This window comes from Vulpes lagopus, chromosome 1, assembly GCF_018345385.1.
Source record: "Vulpes lagopus strain Blue_001 chromosome 1, ASM1834538v1, whole genome shotgun sequence".
Taxonomy (NCBI): domain Eukaryota; kingdom Metazoa; phylum Chordata; class Mammalia; order Carnivora; family Canidae; genus Vulpes; species Vulpes lagopus.
This window is the reverse complement of record NC_054824.1, coordinates 24,211,300-24,226,561: the sequence shown is the minus strand read 5'-3', so window position 1 is coordinate 24,226,561 and position 15,262 is coordinate 24,211,300. Positions and strand designations below refer to the sequence as shown.

At 40.0% G+C, this 15,262-nt stretch overlaps 1 protein-coding gene across 5 annotated transcripts in view; it reads left to right on the top strand.

Annotated features, from left to right (window-relative positions):
* ANKRD6 (ankyrin repeat domain 6) overlaps window positions 1–15,262 on the top strand; it is a 198,535-nt gene that overhangs the window by 96,065 nt on the left and 87,208 nt on the right. Inside the window, exon 3 of one of the 5 annotated variants that reach the window (XM_041769734.1) lies at window positions 8,435–8,513. The exons of the other annotated variants lie outside the window; for them this stretch is intronic. The gene's annotated coding sequence lies outside the window, so the exon portion shown is untranslated. The remainder of the gene's footprint in view (window positions 1–8,434; window positions 8,514–15,262) is intronic. 5 annotated transcript variants of the gene reach the window in all.

The window sequence follows — 15,262 nt, the reverse complement described above, 5'->3', positions numbered from 1 at the left end:
TTGTTATGACATATTCCATAATTATAACCACTGTCAATGAAGAATATCCACATGTGACTTTCTACATATATAACAAATGATCACCGGATATCTCTTGAATTTTATCAAGCATTTTGAATTTAATTTTCCATCAAAAGAAAATCCATATAGAGGAGATTCATGAATCTGGAAGTCCATTTTTTTCATTGAAAGATAATTTAAATTTAACCATATACAATAAATTATTCAAGTTGGCTACTGTAGATTGAAGATAAATTTTGAAAATGCAACTTCTGCTGAAGAGTTATTTTTTATTTATTAAAAAAATTTTTATTTTATTTATTTATTTATTATTTTTTTTTAAAGATTTTTATTTATTTATTCATAGAGACACACAGAGAGAGGCGCAGACACACACAGGCAGAGGGAGAAGCAGGCACCATGCAGAGAGCCTGACTTGGGACTCGATTCTGGGTCTCCAGGATCACTCCCTGGTCCGCAGGCGGCGCTAAATTGCTGCGCCACTGGGGCTGCCCTGCTGATTCACTTTAGATAAAAATTAAGAAGTAAATATCTTGAGCTTGCTAAAGTTACTTTAAAATCTGTTCTTCCATTCCTGTAAACACCTCCTTGTGAGACTGTTTTCTCTACCATGATTATTATTATACATAGAAAAAATTCATATAAATATCCTCAATAAGTAGTGTTTTCCTTAATCCAGTTTAGGTCACACTGGTTAATAGATTTGAAGTAAGCAAATTTTTTTAAAAAGATTATTTATTTATTTGAGGGAGGGAGACAGAGACAGACAGAGAGAGAGAGCATGAACAGAGGGGTGGAACAGAGGGAGAAGAAGAAGCAGACTCCCTGCTGAGCAAGGAACCAGACTCTGGCTTGATCCCAGGACCCAGAGATCATGACCTGAGCTGAAGGCAGACACTCAGCCAACTGAGCCACCCAGGCGCCCTGAAGCCAGCTGATTCTAAACATTAAAATTTTTAAATAGTGATATACATAGTGTTCATTCAAAGTGTGTATGTAAGCATTTAATATAAAGAATTGCTACTTTGTTCAAAGCTTTATTTAGCTGGGACTGCAGAATGACAGAAAATTCGGAGTGTAATAGCAATTTTCTATTGTGTATTTGCACATTTTCAATGAATAATGTGCATAGCTTTCCTAATTCTTTTCTTTAATTTATGTATTTTTAATCTGTAAATAAAAAATTGGGGCTTGTATTTTGTACGTTAATTTTTTTCCATTAATACATTTTTATTATACTTACAAATTTTTAAAAACTGAGAAATAAAAAGGCTAGAAATAAAAAGTCAAGTTAGAAGAAAGCATCCGCATGGTGTCCTTTAACACGTGCCTCTATTCCTCATATTTTCTCTACATTGGTAGTTAGATCTCCTAGAAGCTTGATCAGATTTGGGCTCTTTTTGGGGGGTGAGAGGCACAATTGGTGTTATGTACTTCCAACAGAAGGTATACAATGTCTAGTTGCTGCTGTCTCTCTCTGTAATGTTATTACCTGTTGATTGCCGAGATCTATTAATGCATTAAGCAACGTACAGTGATCATATTTCTGTCATTCTTCCTTTATTTATCTCTGTACTTCTGTACTATGAGGTAAACTTTTTCAAAGAGAAACTTCATCTCATTTACTGTTTGATCATCCTGAGGCATAGGAGGCATGGATAGTACAGGACACAAAATCCTTTTGACACTCTCAGAATCCTTGCTCCTGGTGCTGCTTTTCTAGTGATCTCTTGTCATAGAGAAATAGCTCTCACCAACTGTTTTTTTTTTTTTTAAGTTTGTATTATAATTCCAGTTAGTTAACATGCAGTGTTCTATCAGCTTCAGGCATACAATATAGTGATTCAACACTTCCATATATCACCAGGGCTCGTCACAACAAATACACTCCTTAATCCTCATCACCTATTTAACCCATCCCTTTGCCCACTTCCCCTCTGATAACCATTAGTTTGTTCTGTATAATTAAGAGTCTGTTTCTTGCTTTGTCTCTCTTATTTTTTTCCCTTTCCTTGTTTGTTTCTTAGATTCTACACATGAGTGAAATCATATGATAGTCTTTTTCTGACTGACTTATTTTACTTAGTGTTGTACTTTCTAATGCTGCTATAAATATTGGAGTGCGGGATCCCTGGGTGGCGCAGTGGTTTGGCGCCTGCCTTTGGCCCCGGGCGTGATCCTGGAGACCCGGGATCGAATCCCATATCGGGCTCCCGGTGCATGGAGTCTGCTTCTCCCTCTGCCTGTGTCTTTGCCTCTCTCTCTCTCTCTCTCTCTCTGTGACTATCATAAATAAATAAATTAAAAATAAATAAATAAATATTGGAGTGCATGTGTCCCTTTGAATTAGAGTTATTGTATTCTTTGGGTAAATATCCAGTAGTGCGATTGCTGGATCAGAAGGTAGTTCTATTTTTAACATTTTAAGTAACCTCCATACTATTTTCTACAGTGGCTGCACCAGTTTGCATTCCCATCAACAGTGCATGAATGTTCCTTTTTCTCTATATCCTTGCTAACACTTGTTGTTTCTTGTGTTGTTGATTTTAGCCATTCTGACAGGTGTGCAGTGATATCTCATTGTAGTTTTGATTTACATTTCCCTGATGATAAATGATGAAGAGTATCTTTTGATGTGTATCTTGACCTACTGGATGACTTCTTTGGAGAAATGTTTGCTCAAGTCTTTTGCCCAGTTTTTGTTGGATTATTCTTTTTTTTGAGTATTGAGTTCTATAAGTTCTTTATATATTTTAGATTCTAACCCTTTATCAGATAGTCATTTGCAAATATCTTCTCCCATTCAGTAGCTTGCCTTTTAGTTTTGTTGATTGTTTTGTTCTGCACAGAAGCTTTTTATTTTGATGTAGTCCTGATAGTTTATTTTTGCTTTTGTTTTCCTTGCCTCAGGAGACGTATCTAAAAAGAAGTTACTATGGCTACTGTCAAAGAAGTTACTGCCTGTGCTCTTTTAGGATTCTTATGTTTTCAGGTCTCATATTTAGGTCTTTAATCCACTTTGAGTTCATTTTTGTATATGGTATAAGAAAGTGGTCCAGTTTCATTCTTTTGTATGTTGCTGTCCAGTTTTCCCAACACCATTTGTTGAAGAGATTATCTTTTTTCCATTGCATAATCTTGCCTGCTTTGTTGAAGATTGATTGACCATATAAGGGAATCCCTGGGTGGCTCGGCGGTTTGGCGCCTGCCTTTGGCCCAGGGCGCGATCCTGGAATCCCGGGATTGAGTCCCGCTTTGGGCTCCCTGCATGGAGCCTGCTTCTCCCTCTGCCTGTGTCTCTGCCTCTCTCTCTCTCTCTCTCTGTGTGTGTGTCTCTCATGAATGAATGAATGCATAAATAAATAAATAAATAAATAAATAAATAAATAACTTAAATAATTGACCATATAATTGTGGGCTTATTTCTGGATTTTCTCTTCTGTTCTGTTGATCTGTGTGTCTGTTTTTGTGCCAGTACCGTACTGTTTTGATCCCTACAACTTTGTAACGTGACTTGAAGTACAGAATTGTGATACCTCCAACTTTGCTTTTCTTTTTCAAGATTGCTTTGACTAGTCTCGATCTTTTGTGGTTTTATATAAATTTTAAGATTCTTTGTCTCACCAAGTGTTTATTTTTTTTTAATTTTTATTTATTATTATGATAGTCACACAGAGAGACAGATGAGTATCTCCTCTGTGCAAAGCACTGTGGAGGCAAGTAAGGTTAAATAAGAATAGGATATGGTTCTTTAACCTTAAGAATTTTTTGTGTGTCATTTTTTGGATCAGCTCTGACACCTAAAATTCTTTAAGGTCATCAGTATAAGGAATTCAGTGCTAAATCACTTCATTCCACAACTTTTCCCTATAAAGGTAAAAATGAGCTGCAGTCATTCCTAATTATAGCTTTTAATTTCAACTTCATAAGCTAGTGTCCTTTTTTCTTCCTCTTTGTCTAACAAATTTGTATTTATACTTGTTAAAAATGGTAACACTGTGGGGAGAATGGGGACTTCATTTGCCCAAATGAATATTGTTTAACTGTTGAATCTCAAATTGCCAAATATGAATTTGTTCTTGGGCTTTTTATGGTATCTTACATTCAGCTTGTCTGATAATGGACAAAATTCAGGTCACTAAATATCATGGACATGTAAGACTATCAGACATGACAAAAGCAAATATAATGTGAATGTTCCTTCATACCATCTTGTAAAGGAATATAGACTATCTTTTATCTTTATTTTTTCAGACTGCCAACTATTATTCCAGGAACAAAATACTGTTTTGCTTTATAAATGTAAGAAAAATAGCATCTATAGGGGGTCTTCCTCTTCTACAGAGAGAGTGTCCTGACTCTTCCACAGGGTACCATTATGAGGGTTATGCCAGTTTCTAGGTATATCTATATGAAATAACCACAAGATGCTTCTGTGGACCTACTAGACATGGTGACAACTTTGTCACGTGGAGTCCATAAGCCTCTGCTCCAATTGGAAAACTACCATTTTGGTCCCATAGGATCAGAGTCAGCTTAGACCCATAACCAACATGAAAAATCTGGCATTCCACTTTCCTCAGTGCCAACAATCCTAGTAAGTGGTTCCATGTCCTTTTGTAGAAGGATCAGTGAAACCTTTATTGTATGAGCTTTGTGGTAGTATTGCAGAGTTTTTTCCCAAGAAGACCTAACCTCTTTTCAGTCAGTGGCCTGTAAACCTATGAATTACAGCAACTGATATCAACCTTCTGCTCTCAGCTGACTCTTTTTTTATACAAGTCAAATAACATCCTGGTCAATTGTCTCCTCATCTTTCCCATGGCCAATCAGCATTGCCATAGATGCCTTCCAAATGGCCAAAACCTCTTGTTTGCCAGTGTGGCCTTGTCGGCAGTTCTTATATTTACATCCACCTAGCCTCTGATGGTTAGTTGTCACAGCCTGGCCTCTGCGATTTTGGAATCTTGTCATTTCCCATTAATTCAGAAGAGCCTTATACTATGGCAGCATCTCCTATAGTCAACTCTGGTCAACAGAGAACATAACCACTGGACTCCTTCATATTGCCCTTTATCCCTTTAGTGATCAGATCTTCCTGGGATCATGTTCAGACAGTGAGTGCTTCGGTTCATAATAAATCCAGTCTAGTGCACCCATCTTTTTGCCTTTTGACTCCTCCCTCAACATTCTGCCAAAGCTGTTCCTGCATCCCTATTAGCCTCTGTAGGCCATGACTGTGCCCAGACTTCAAGGAGCCAGGCCAGCTTCAGGTGTCTGTGCCAGATACTAAGCCACAACTTACAAGAGAGTGCTTTTGTGTCAATAAATTCTCATCAGTCTAGCCTGACATTCATCCCATTGACCTTCCCTCACCCATGTGTTCCCTCAGTTCCATCAGTACAGAACAGTGGAAACTGAAAGTCCTTCGCTATGAATCTAGTTCCTGCAAGAGCAGGGACTCTGTTTCCTCACATGGTGCGGAGACCTGACCCTAACTATTGGCTGGGGTGGAAGGATTTTGAAGAAGAGGAGTATCACTTTAGGAAGCAGTTGCCTCAAGTGAGGTCTTTTGGTCTCCGAGCAAGAAGCGGCAACTTTCCTCTATCAAGTAAAAGTTCCTTTAGGGGTTCAAAAGTTCAGGGGGGATTTGGGAGTTCAGAATTCTGGAACTTGTCCACAAAATGTTCCTATGGCAAGTCTCAAGGGTGGGTGGCTCCATCTGTGTAAAATTCCCACACCTCTACGTTGTGCCAAGAGATATGCTGAGGGAGTCCCACTCTGTAGTGTCAAAGAAACTGCATCCTCAGGTGAGGTGCTGCGTAGGTCTCTGGTCTGCAGTTCTGGTTGGAGCAGCCGTCGCTTAAAAGGTAAAGTCAAGGGTATCCCTGGATGGCTCAGTGGTTTAGTGCCTGCCTTCTGCCCATGGCATGGTCCTGGAGTCCTAGGATCGAGTCCCACATCGGGCTCCCTGCGTGGAGCCTGCTTCTCTCTCTGCCTATGTCTCTGCCTCTCTCATGAATAAATAAATAAAATCTTAAAAAAAAAGGTGAAGTCAAGAGAATGATGAAGTGGTATATACAGGTGCCTGAAACAAGGGGTCTCCACTAGAATTTATTTACAAGAGGAGCTCAGAGAAATACATCATTTAAACCCAGAACTTCCTGTGTGACAGATACATTCACAGGATTCACAGAGGCCCAGTTCTTCCAAGTGTCTCAAACCCCAAAAGGCATACTAACTCTTGAGGAAAGCAATATTGAACCAGAGTCAAACATGGTTGTCTAATGCCATAATAGCAATAATAATAGTCGTTACTAAAAGCTGGTATCTATGTCATTCTAGATTCATTATCTTATTTCTGTAACATAATGTTTCTATTATCTTATTTAACACTATCTTATTTAATGTTCATCACCATTCTACCACAAATAGATAATATATCCATTTTACAAAAAAAGCAGCTGATACTCAAAGAAGTTAAGTAGCTTTTACATAGTAAATTAACCAGTAAGGAGTGGATCCTAAATTTACCTGGCTCCAACTTACAATTTATAAGCTATGTTGACACTCAACAAAGCCATGAAAATTTAAGAGAAGTAATGTATATACTAGCCAAAATTTTATACATATGTAAATAATTTATACATACGTAAATACTTTCTCAGAAAGGAACAGTACAGCAAGCCGATGATGTAAAAACACCAGTAAAAAAGCTGAGGGTCCCCTGGGGCGTGATCCTGTAGTGGGGCTCCCTGCAAGGAGCCTGCTTCTTCCTCTGCCTGTGTCTCTGCCTCTCTCTTTCTGTGTCTCTCATGAATAAATAAATAAAATCTTTTTTTTAATTTTTTTCAACTTTTATTTATTTATGATAGTCACACACACACACACACACACACACAGAGAGAGAGAGAGAGAGAGAGAGAGGCAGAGACATAGGCAGAGGGAGAAGCAGGCTCCATGCACCGGGAGCCCGACGTGGGATTCGATCCCGGGTCTCCAGGATCGCGCCCTGGGCCAAAGGCAGGCGCTAAACCGCTGCACCACCCAGGGATCCCTAAATAAATAAAATCTTAAAAAAAAAAAAAAGCTGAAAGCAATGTGATGATTTTAAAAAATTACATCAAACTACAGTTAGGAAAAGGTAAAAGCAAAAAAAAAAAAAAACTACTAGAAGGACGCTCTTCTTCTGTAGGATCTTACTGTGATTGATGTTCACAAGAGGAGCAGTCCCAAAGACCATTAAAGGGATACCCCCTGCAGTCAGTCTTTCTTCATTTCTTGGTAATTATAGAATAAATTTTGAACTGTCACCCCTGAAGTATTACTTTCAAGGAAATTTCTGGTTTATGGAGTACTGTTGGCATTGCTAAAACCATTAACTAGAAAGATCCTATTACAACTTATTATTTGAGGGATTAAATATGATGTGTTCCAGCAACAAACTGAGGCAGGTGTAGGGGGCAGCGGTTGTTCTGGCAAGAGGTGAATCTTGGAGATGGTATTTGAGGGGTGGCATCCTACTCAGCTGATTCTCAGCCAACAAGGACTTCCTGGCAGCAACTGCCTGACAGCTTATCCTTAGGAACTCTGGAGACAACTCTTGCATCCCTGTTATTCTGCTTGTTGATATGTCTTCCTTTATGGCAGGATTTTCCCCCTTTTGACTGAACAGCAAACCTCACTTGTGTAACTCCTTATATATTATATATATCAGTTATGTCCTTTAGTGGGTTTGATAGAAATAGTTGATGAGTGTATCCCGGGGGATGTCAAAACATGCATTTGCTAGGAGCCAGTTTCTACTATTTCTGCAAACATTAGCATCATTACTAGGCACTTTCTATGTGTGATCATTGTGACAAAAAGTATCATCTTGAGTATCCTAGTTGCCATTTGAGATCATTCTTTTATCTCCATTTTACGGAGGAGGAGACTGCAGCTCAGAGGGCTTAAATGGCTTGTCCACAGCATCATGCATGTAGCAGCTGGAGTCAAGTCCATGGCTGTTTTATGTCAGTGCCCTGGTCTGAACTTGACATTTTAAAAAATGGAGATATACTTCATATATCATAGAACTCATCCTTTTGAAGTATACAATTTAGTGGTATTTTCTATATCCACAAAGTTGTGTAGTCATTACCTATTCCAGAACATTTCTATCACCCCAAAAAGAAAACCCATACCCATTAGTAGTCATTCCCCATTCTCTTTCCCTGTGCCCCCTTCCAGTCACCAATGTCCTTCCTGTCTCTATGGATTTGTCTATTCTGGATATTTTATATAAATTCAAGTATATAATGTGTGATCTTTTATGTCTGGCTTTGTTTACTTAGCTTAATGTTTTTCAAGGTCCATCTATGTTATATAGGATATATCAGTTCATTCCTTATTTTATTTTATTTTTTTTTAGAGAGAGAATGTGTCTGCAAGCAGTGAGGGAAGAAGGGCAGAGGGAGAGGGGGAGAACGAATCTTAAGCTGACTCACATGGTATGTCTATGACTTAATTGGATGTTTACCTGAGAAAACTCTGGAATCTTTTTCGAATATGAAAGTAAAATAAGGTAGTTTCTGTGGCAATGCTTTAGAAGACTATCATAGTATGGAAAAGCAGGCTCCTGGAGGGGATTCTTCCTTTGGAGCTTTGTTAAGTGTTTTTGTAAAACTGTCCAGTGACTTGAAGTGCTTTGTAAAGCAATGTGATCCTGATTCTTAGTGTGTGGGCCAGGGAGCACATGATTTACAGAATAATAATTATGCTTCCATTTCCATTTCCATTTCTCGTCTTTGGAATACATCCAACTACTTTTTAAGACTAATTTGATAAAAACAAGTCGTGAACTAATGAAATACTGTTCTTGGTGTCCTCTTCTTTCCATCCATTGGGCATTTGATGTGGGCCCAGTGGGTGGAGTGAGTTTCTTCTTGGTGGAAGGAGCAAGGTAACTGTCCGGGGTCAGCATTGTCTGCCAGTAATTTTTCAGTTAATGATATTCAGGCAGTGATAGTTCTTTTGCTCTGTAACATATTTATAAAAAATAAGAAAAGCAAACTAAAGATTTGTTCCTCTTACATGATTTTTTGAAGGCATAGACTGTCTCTAAGAGTGGTAAGGAATAGACAAACCCAGTGCCCCTCAGTTCTGCGTGGGACTCTCATGTGCCTTATATGATTCACATAGACTGATAGGATACATGTGATTGTGAGAAATATGCATAGAAACATCTGCTGAATTTGAATATACATGTGCATGCCTATGACCCCAAAATTCTATTCCTAGGTAGACTTGGCATATGTGTCTTCACCAAAAACTATGCATGTAAGAATATTCAAAGCCACACTGTTTTGAGTACATGAAATATAAAACTACCTGAAAGCCCATCAATAGAATGGATAAATGAATTGTGGCGTATTCACACAATGGAACACTACATAGCCATGAGAATGAATAGAGTACAGTATGGATGAATTTCACAAATGTGAAATGAAAGAAGCCAGACAGAAAAGGATAATTCTATTTGATTCCATTCACATAAAATTCAAAAATAGGCAAAACTAATCCATGTTGTTAAAAATCAGGAGAGTGATTACTCCTGGGGGTGAAAGTAGAATTAGATGTGCATGAGGGGGGCTTCAGGGATACTGGTGATTGATTTTGTTGATTAAGGTGCTGGATACATGGGTCCTGTTCTGTTTCTGAAAGTTCAGATGTCCCAGCAACATTTTACTTTAGTATTAAAACTAGAGGGACACCCCAGCGGTTGAGCGTCTGCTTCAGCTCAGGTCTTTTTTTTTTTTTTTTTTTTAATAAATTTATTTTTTATTGGTGTTCAGTTTACCAACATACAGAATAACACCCAGTGCTCATCCCGTCAAGTGTCCCCCTCAGTGTCCGTCACCCATTCTCCCCCACCCCCCGCCCTCCTCCCCTTCCACCACCCCTAGTTCGTTTCCCAGAATTAGGAGTCTTTATGTTCTGTCTCCCTTTCTGATATTTCCCACACATTTCTTCTCCCTTCCCTTATATTCCCTTTCACTATTGTTTATATTCCCCAAATGAATGAGAACATACACTGTTTGTCCTTCTCCGATTGACTTACTTCACTCAGCATAATACCCTCCAGTTCCATCCACGTTGAAGCAAATGGTGGGTATTTGTCGTTTCTAATGGCTCAGGAATATTCCATTGTATACATAAACCACATCTTCTTTATCCATTCATCTTTCGATGGACACCGAGGCTCCTTCCACAGTTTGGCTATTGTTGACATTTCAGCTCAGGTCTTGATCCCGGGGTCCTGGGATCGAATCCTGCTTTGGGCTCCCTACAGGGAGCCTGCTTCTCCGTCTGCCTGTGTCTGCCTCTCTCTCTGTCTCTCATGAATAAACAAATAAATCTTTTTAAAAAATCAAATAAAATATTGCTAAACATTTTGCTAAACCTGATACAGACTGTAGAATTATAAGACATAAATTCTATTACAAGGAGTCCCTGCACTGATTTAACCAATACCCAGTGAACAGAGATTGAGCTGGGTCGAATATTTCTAGCTGGGGGAGGGGCGGGAATTGGAAGGGATTGCCCTTGAGTGTGCTCCCCACCTCTTCTTATCAGTAGCTGCATCCTAGCTGTGGTATGCTCATGGTCTTTTCATGTTGTCCTTCCTCCTGCAGTCCTCCCTCTCTCCCCTTTCTCCTTCGTTTTTCTCTCTTGCCCTCTTCCCAGCGTGCTCTTTGTTTGGACATTGGGCTACATGATCGTCAAAGAAGCAATCTGCCTGAAGGTGGAGAACACATGGAACTGTTTGGAGGAGCAACCCTCTCTCCCCCAAGGAAGGGCTAGAGTGGGTCTGTGGATTCTTCATAGGGACTGAGTCCCAAAGAAGATCGGTAGAAACCTGGGAACAAAAGCTTCACCTATCATAGCGAATCCAGACCTACCCTTTGATGAAGAGAAGCACAGCTTCAGTCCCTGAGAAAACTATCAGAAGAGGGAGGGCACAGGCTTCACCTGGGACTCTTACCCAGAGGGTCTCATGCTTTGTAATTTCTCAAGTTGACCCTGTCTCCTGAAGACTGGTGAAGCTCAACTAATTAAATATATTTTCATCATGGAAATAATTTGACCATGATAATAATGAGAAATTCCTAGGAGACCTGACTATTTTAAGATTGTTTAAAACTCTTGGGGACAGATATCTCTGGGACTAATTCTGGGCGTGTAATAAGCAATTCAAGGTCAGTGTCATTTCTGTTCTTGCTGCCTTCACTGTAAGAACCTCTTTTCCTTGTAAAGATGTGGCCAAATTTTAATTTCAAATAATGGACCATAACTGATGCTGATGACAATTGGGCATGTTTGTCATGTGATGCAATTATTAGTAGCAAAAGAATTTAGACCAGATTTGCTATGGTTAATCTATGACTGAAACTTAAAATATGAACAATAACCAGTTTGAGAGAAAGTCTGAGCTGGGAAATAACCAGGGGTAGGAAGAGACTGAATGTGAGGAGAGCTGACTTCAGGTGGAACATTCCACGGAAGCTTGCCCTCCACCTAATAAATAGATCCTCACCTTCCTGGGATGCAGAGTCCACGAGGTCAGAGGCCATCTTTCCAAGCATGCACATGTCTGATTGTCGGTGTGTGATGGCCCGACTATGGGGAGAGGCTGCAAAGCCTCCCTGATGGCCAGCTCCACTTGAAGTCCTAATTCCCCTCCTCTGTGGGAACACTTGATCCTAGCAAAGGTCTGTGCTGAAGCCAAACGCTGTGTCATGCTGTGTATTGAACAAGGCCAAGGGACCAAGCTCTCCTTGGGGCAGCCACTGGGAACTGTAAAGAAGAGGTAGGAGGATTAAATGATGGAAAGAGTTTGGAAATCTAATTGGAGAATTTAGCCTCTGGTTGACTTTATTCATGTGCACACACAAACACACACATGCACAATATTTCCTGAGTGCTTACTCTGTGCCAGGTGCTATGCTAAGTGCTTGTCATCTACTCCCACAGGTAATTCTTTCAGCTTCCTGATGCAGCCAGTAGCTACTATTATTATCCCCATTTTACAGATGAGGACATTAAGGCCCAGGAAAGTTATATAGCCTGCCCAGAGTCATGAAGCACACTCTGTGGGTGGAGTGTTTAAGTAACCTTCTTCCCTTGCTTCTACTCACTTCTACCTCAGCCAGTCTTAAAAGGGAATTGAGATGAGAAATCTACGTGTGTATAGTCTTCTGCAAACACTGGTGTGGAAACAGTTGATTATTGGAAGTCTCTTTTTGTAGGTGATGCACAATATTACTATTGCATCACATCTAACCCAGGCATGCTTGCTGAAAGTTGCAGATTTTGAAAGAGCTATTATTACAGGGGATCCCTGGGTGGCTTAGCAGTTTAGTGCCTGCCTTTGGCCCAGGGCGTGGTCCTGGAGTCTCGGGATCAAGTCCCATGTCGGGCTCCCTGCATGGAGCCTGCTTCTCCCTCTGCCTGTGTCTCTCTGCCTTTCTCTCTCTCTCTCTCTCTCTCTCTCTCTCTGTCTCTAATAAATAAATAAATAAATAAATAAATAAATAAATAAATCTTTTAAAAAAAAGAAAGCTATTACAGAAAGTCATGTGGATTAGGGGAAACAGGAGTTGGGAAGGAGAGGTGGTATCTATTTCAGTATCAGATGGATATTATGTTAATACTTCATCAACTGTACAATTGATCAAATTAGGATCACTCCTATGAATACTGAGTCCAGCTGACTTAAAAACAATAATTTCTGGAAGATTAGATAGCAGACCTTGATAAGTAAAAGCAATAATTGTGCATGCTGGGGGAATTTGAGTGGTCCTGCAAGGGTCATGGGCTTGCTGACCAAGAGACCTCCTCCAGCTTTGAGAGAAGGCCTCTGTTCTCTGAGGAATATAGTGGAAGAAATAATGCTGTAATTATAGTGGCAGGTCCCTGCGATGTTTACTTCTGAGTAGACACTCCTGTTAATCCCAGACTTCCTTTTCCCGTATTTGAAACTATGTCTGTGGGCTTGCATTCAGACACTTAATTCTTGGCTGGCAGAGCAACTTTATGATTGAGACTTGTGTGTGTATGTGTGTGCACACGCTCACACTGTGATACAGAATTGGGAACTGAAAGTCTAATGTGGCTCTCTTTCAGTTCAGCAGTGTTTCCTGCAAGTGCTTCCCTACTGTGCTAGCTCCTTCTTGAAAGAATGAGTGAAGGACATTATGTAGGAGTATGTAGTCAGTAGACACTTAGCCCCCGGAACCTGACTACCCCTCAGACAGTAGCAAGGGACCGTTTGGTTACAACAGCACTGTAAATGTTGAAGTGACATAGTAGAGTCCTGGCTCTTGGCCAGGAGAGAGTGGGTGAGTGACATTGAAAAGGAAGCACAGCTTGTGATTGTAAGTGACCCCGACAGGTAATTGACAAAGAGTTATTGAACATCCATTATGTATAAACATTTGTGTTATTTTCCTGCGGCTGCTGTAACAAATCACCATAAACTCAATGGCTTAAAACAATAGGGAGTTATTCTCTCACATTCTGGAGGCCAGAAATCTGAAATCAAGATGTCAGCTGGGCTGCACTCCCTGTGGAAGCTCTAGGGGATAATTCTTCCTTTCCTCATCTGGCCTCTGATGGCTCTAGGTGGCATGTGTCCTCATCACTCTAATCTCTGCCTTTGGGGTCACATGGCCTCCTTTTTTTCTGTTTTAAGACTCCCTTTGCTTCTCTTCTAAGGATTCACGTGATTGCATTTAGAACTCACCCAGATAATCCAGGATAACCATCTCTTCTCAGGATCCTTAACATAATATATCTTTTTAAAAAAATAATTATTTATGCATGAGAGACACAGAGAGAGAGAGAGGCAGAGACACAGGCAGAGGGAGAAGCAGGCTCCATGCAGGGAGCCCGACGTGGGACTCGATCCTGGGTCTCCAGGATCACGCCCTGGGCCAAAGGTGGCGCTTAACCACTGAGCCACGCCGGCTGCCCCATTAATATATCTTTTGTTATATAATTTAGCACTCAGGCTCTGGGGATTAGGACATGGACATATCTTTTAGGGGGGCCACTATTCAACTCACCACAGCATTCAATGATTTATTTGGATAGATGGAAAAATTAGAGCATTGACTTGCTCATAGGAGTCTATGATCCAGTTGTATAAGCATAGATGTGTTTATTTATTCAGCAAGTATTTACTGTTCATACGTCATGTACCAGGCTGTGTGATTGCATTGGATTTACAGAAAGGGATGAGACACAGCTCCTCTACTGGAGAAGCTAACTCTAGAGCAAAGACATGGTAAACAAGGGTACCCCTAAAGAATTTCAGTTTCATGTGGTCTAGTGTTTGTATGGATGTACTCAAATAATCACAATCCAAAGACCAAAAATAATTTTTTAAAAATAGTAATCATTAACTTGTTCCTTTTTAAAAAATTAAGGGAAACTCAATTCATAAACTCCCGGTAATAATTTTCATATCCCTTTTCCTCCCCCTAATTCTCTCATATCCCACAGTGTTTAGAAGCCAATTGTTTGCCGCCACCCTCCAGAAACTCTTTTAAACTCTTTTTCCTTTCTCCATCCTGCATGGCACTTCTTTTCTCTCTCTCCCAGCTCTTTGTTAAACAGAGTAGCTTGGCCTCCCTTGACAAGTCAACCTTCTCCTTTCCCCTCTCTGCTGACTGTCCTGTAATTCTGCATCCTGAAGTCCAGAAGCCTCTCTGGCTGGGACAGTGTCCTTAGAAGAGTAGCTGAATGGGGAAGGCTTTTTAATCAGAAGGTAGGAGGGGAGGCCAAGAAAACTGACATCACACAATTGCAGTCCAGTTTGGTAAATACTTACAATGAGATTTAAAAGTTACATTATTTTATATTAGCCTCTTTTTAATGTTTGCAACAACCCAATGGGTAAAAACTGCTATCCTTTCTATTTTACACATGAGGAAATGAAATTAGATTTATTAAATCCAAAATAAGTAGTCAAGTCGGATTTGAGCCCAGGCTACCTGGGATTTGGGCCTTGGGAACCTGGAATATAGAGTAGCATTGGAAGAATCTTCTGTGAGAAGGAAACCTTGAATCAGGTTTGAAGGATAAGAGTTTGGAAAAGATCTAAAGAGTATTGTAAGCAAAAATGGCAGGACGGTGCTTTTCAGGTTCTGAATACCTGTGTGGTGAAGCCAGTGTGCAGAATGGGTGGGTGGGAAAT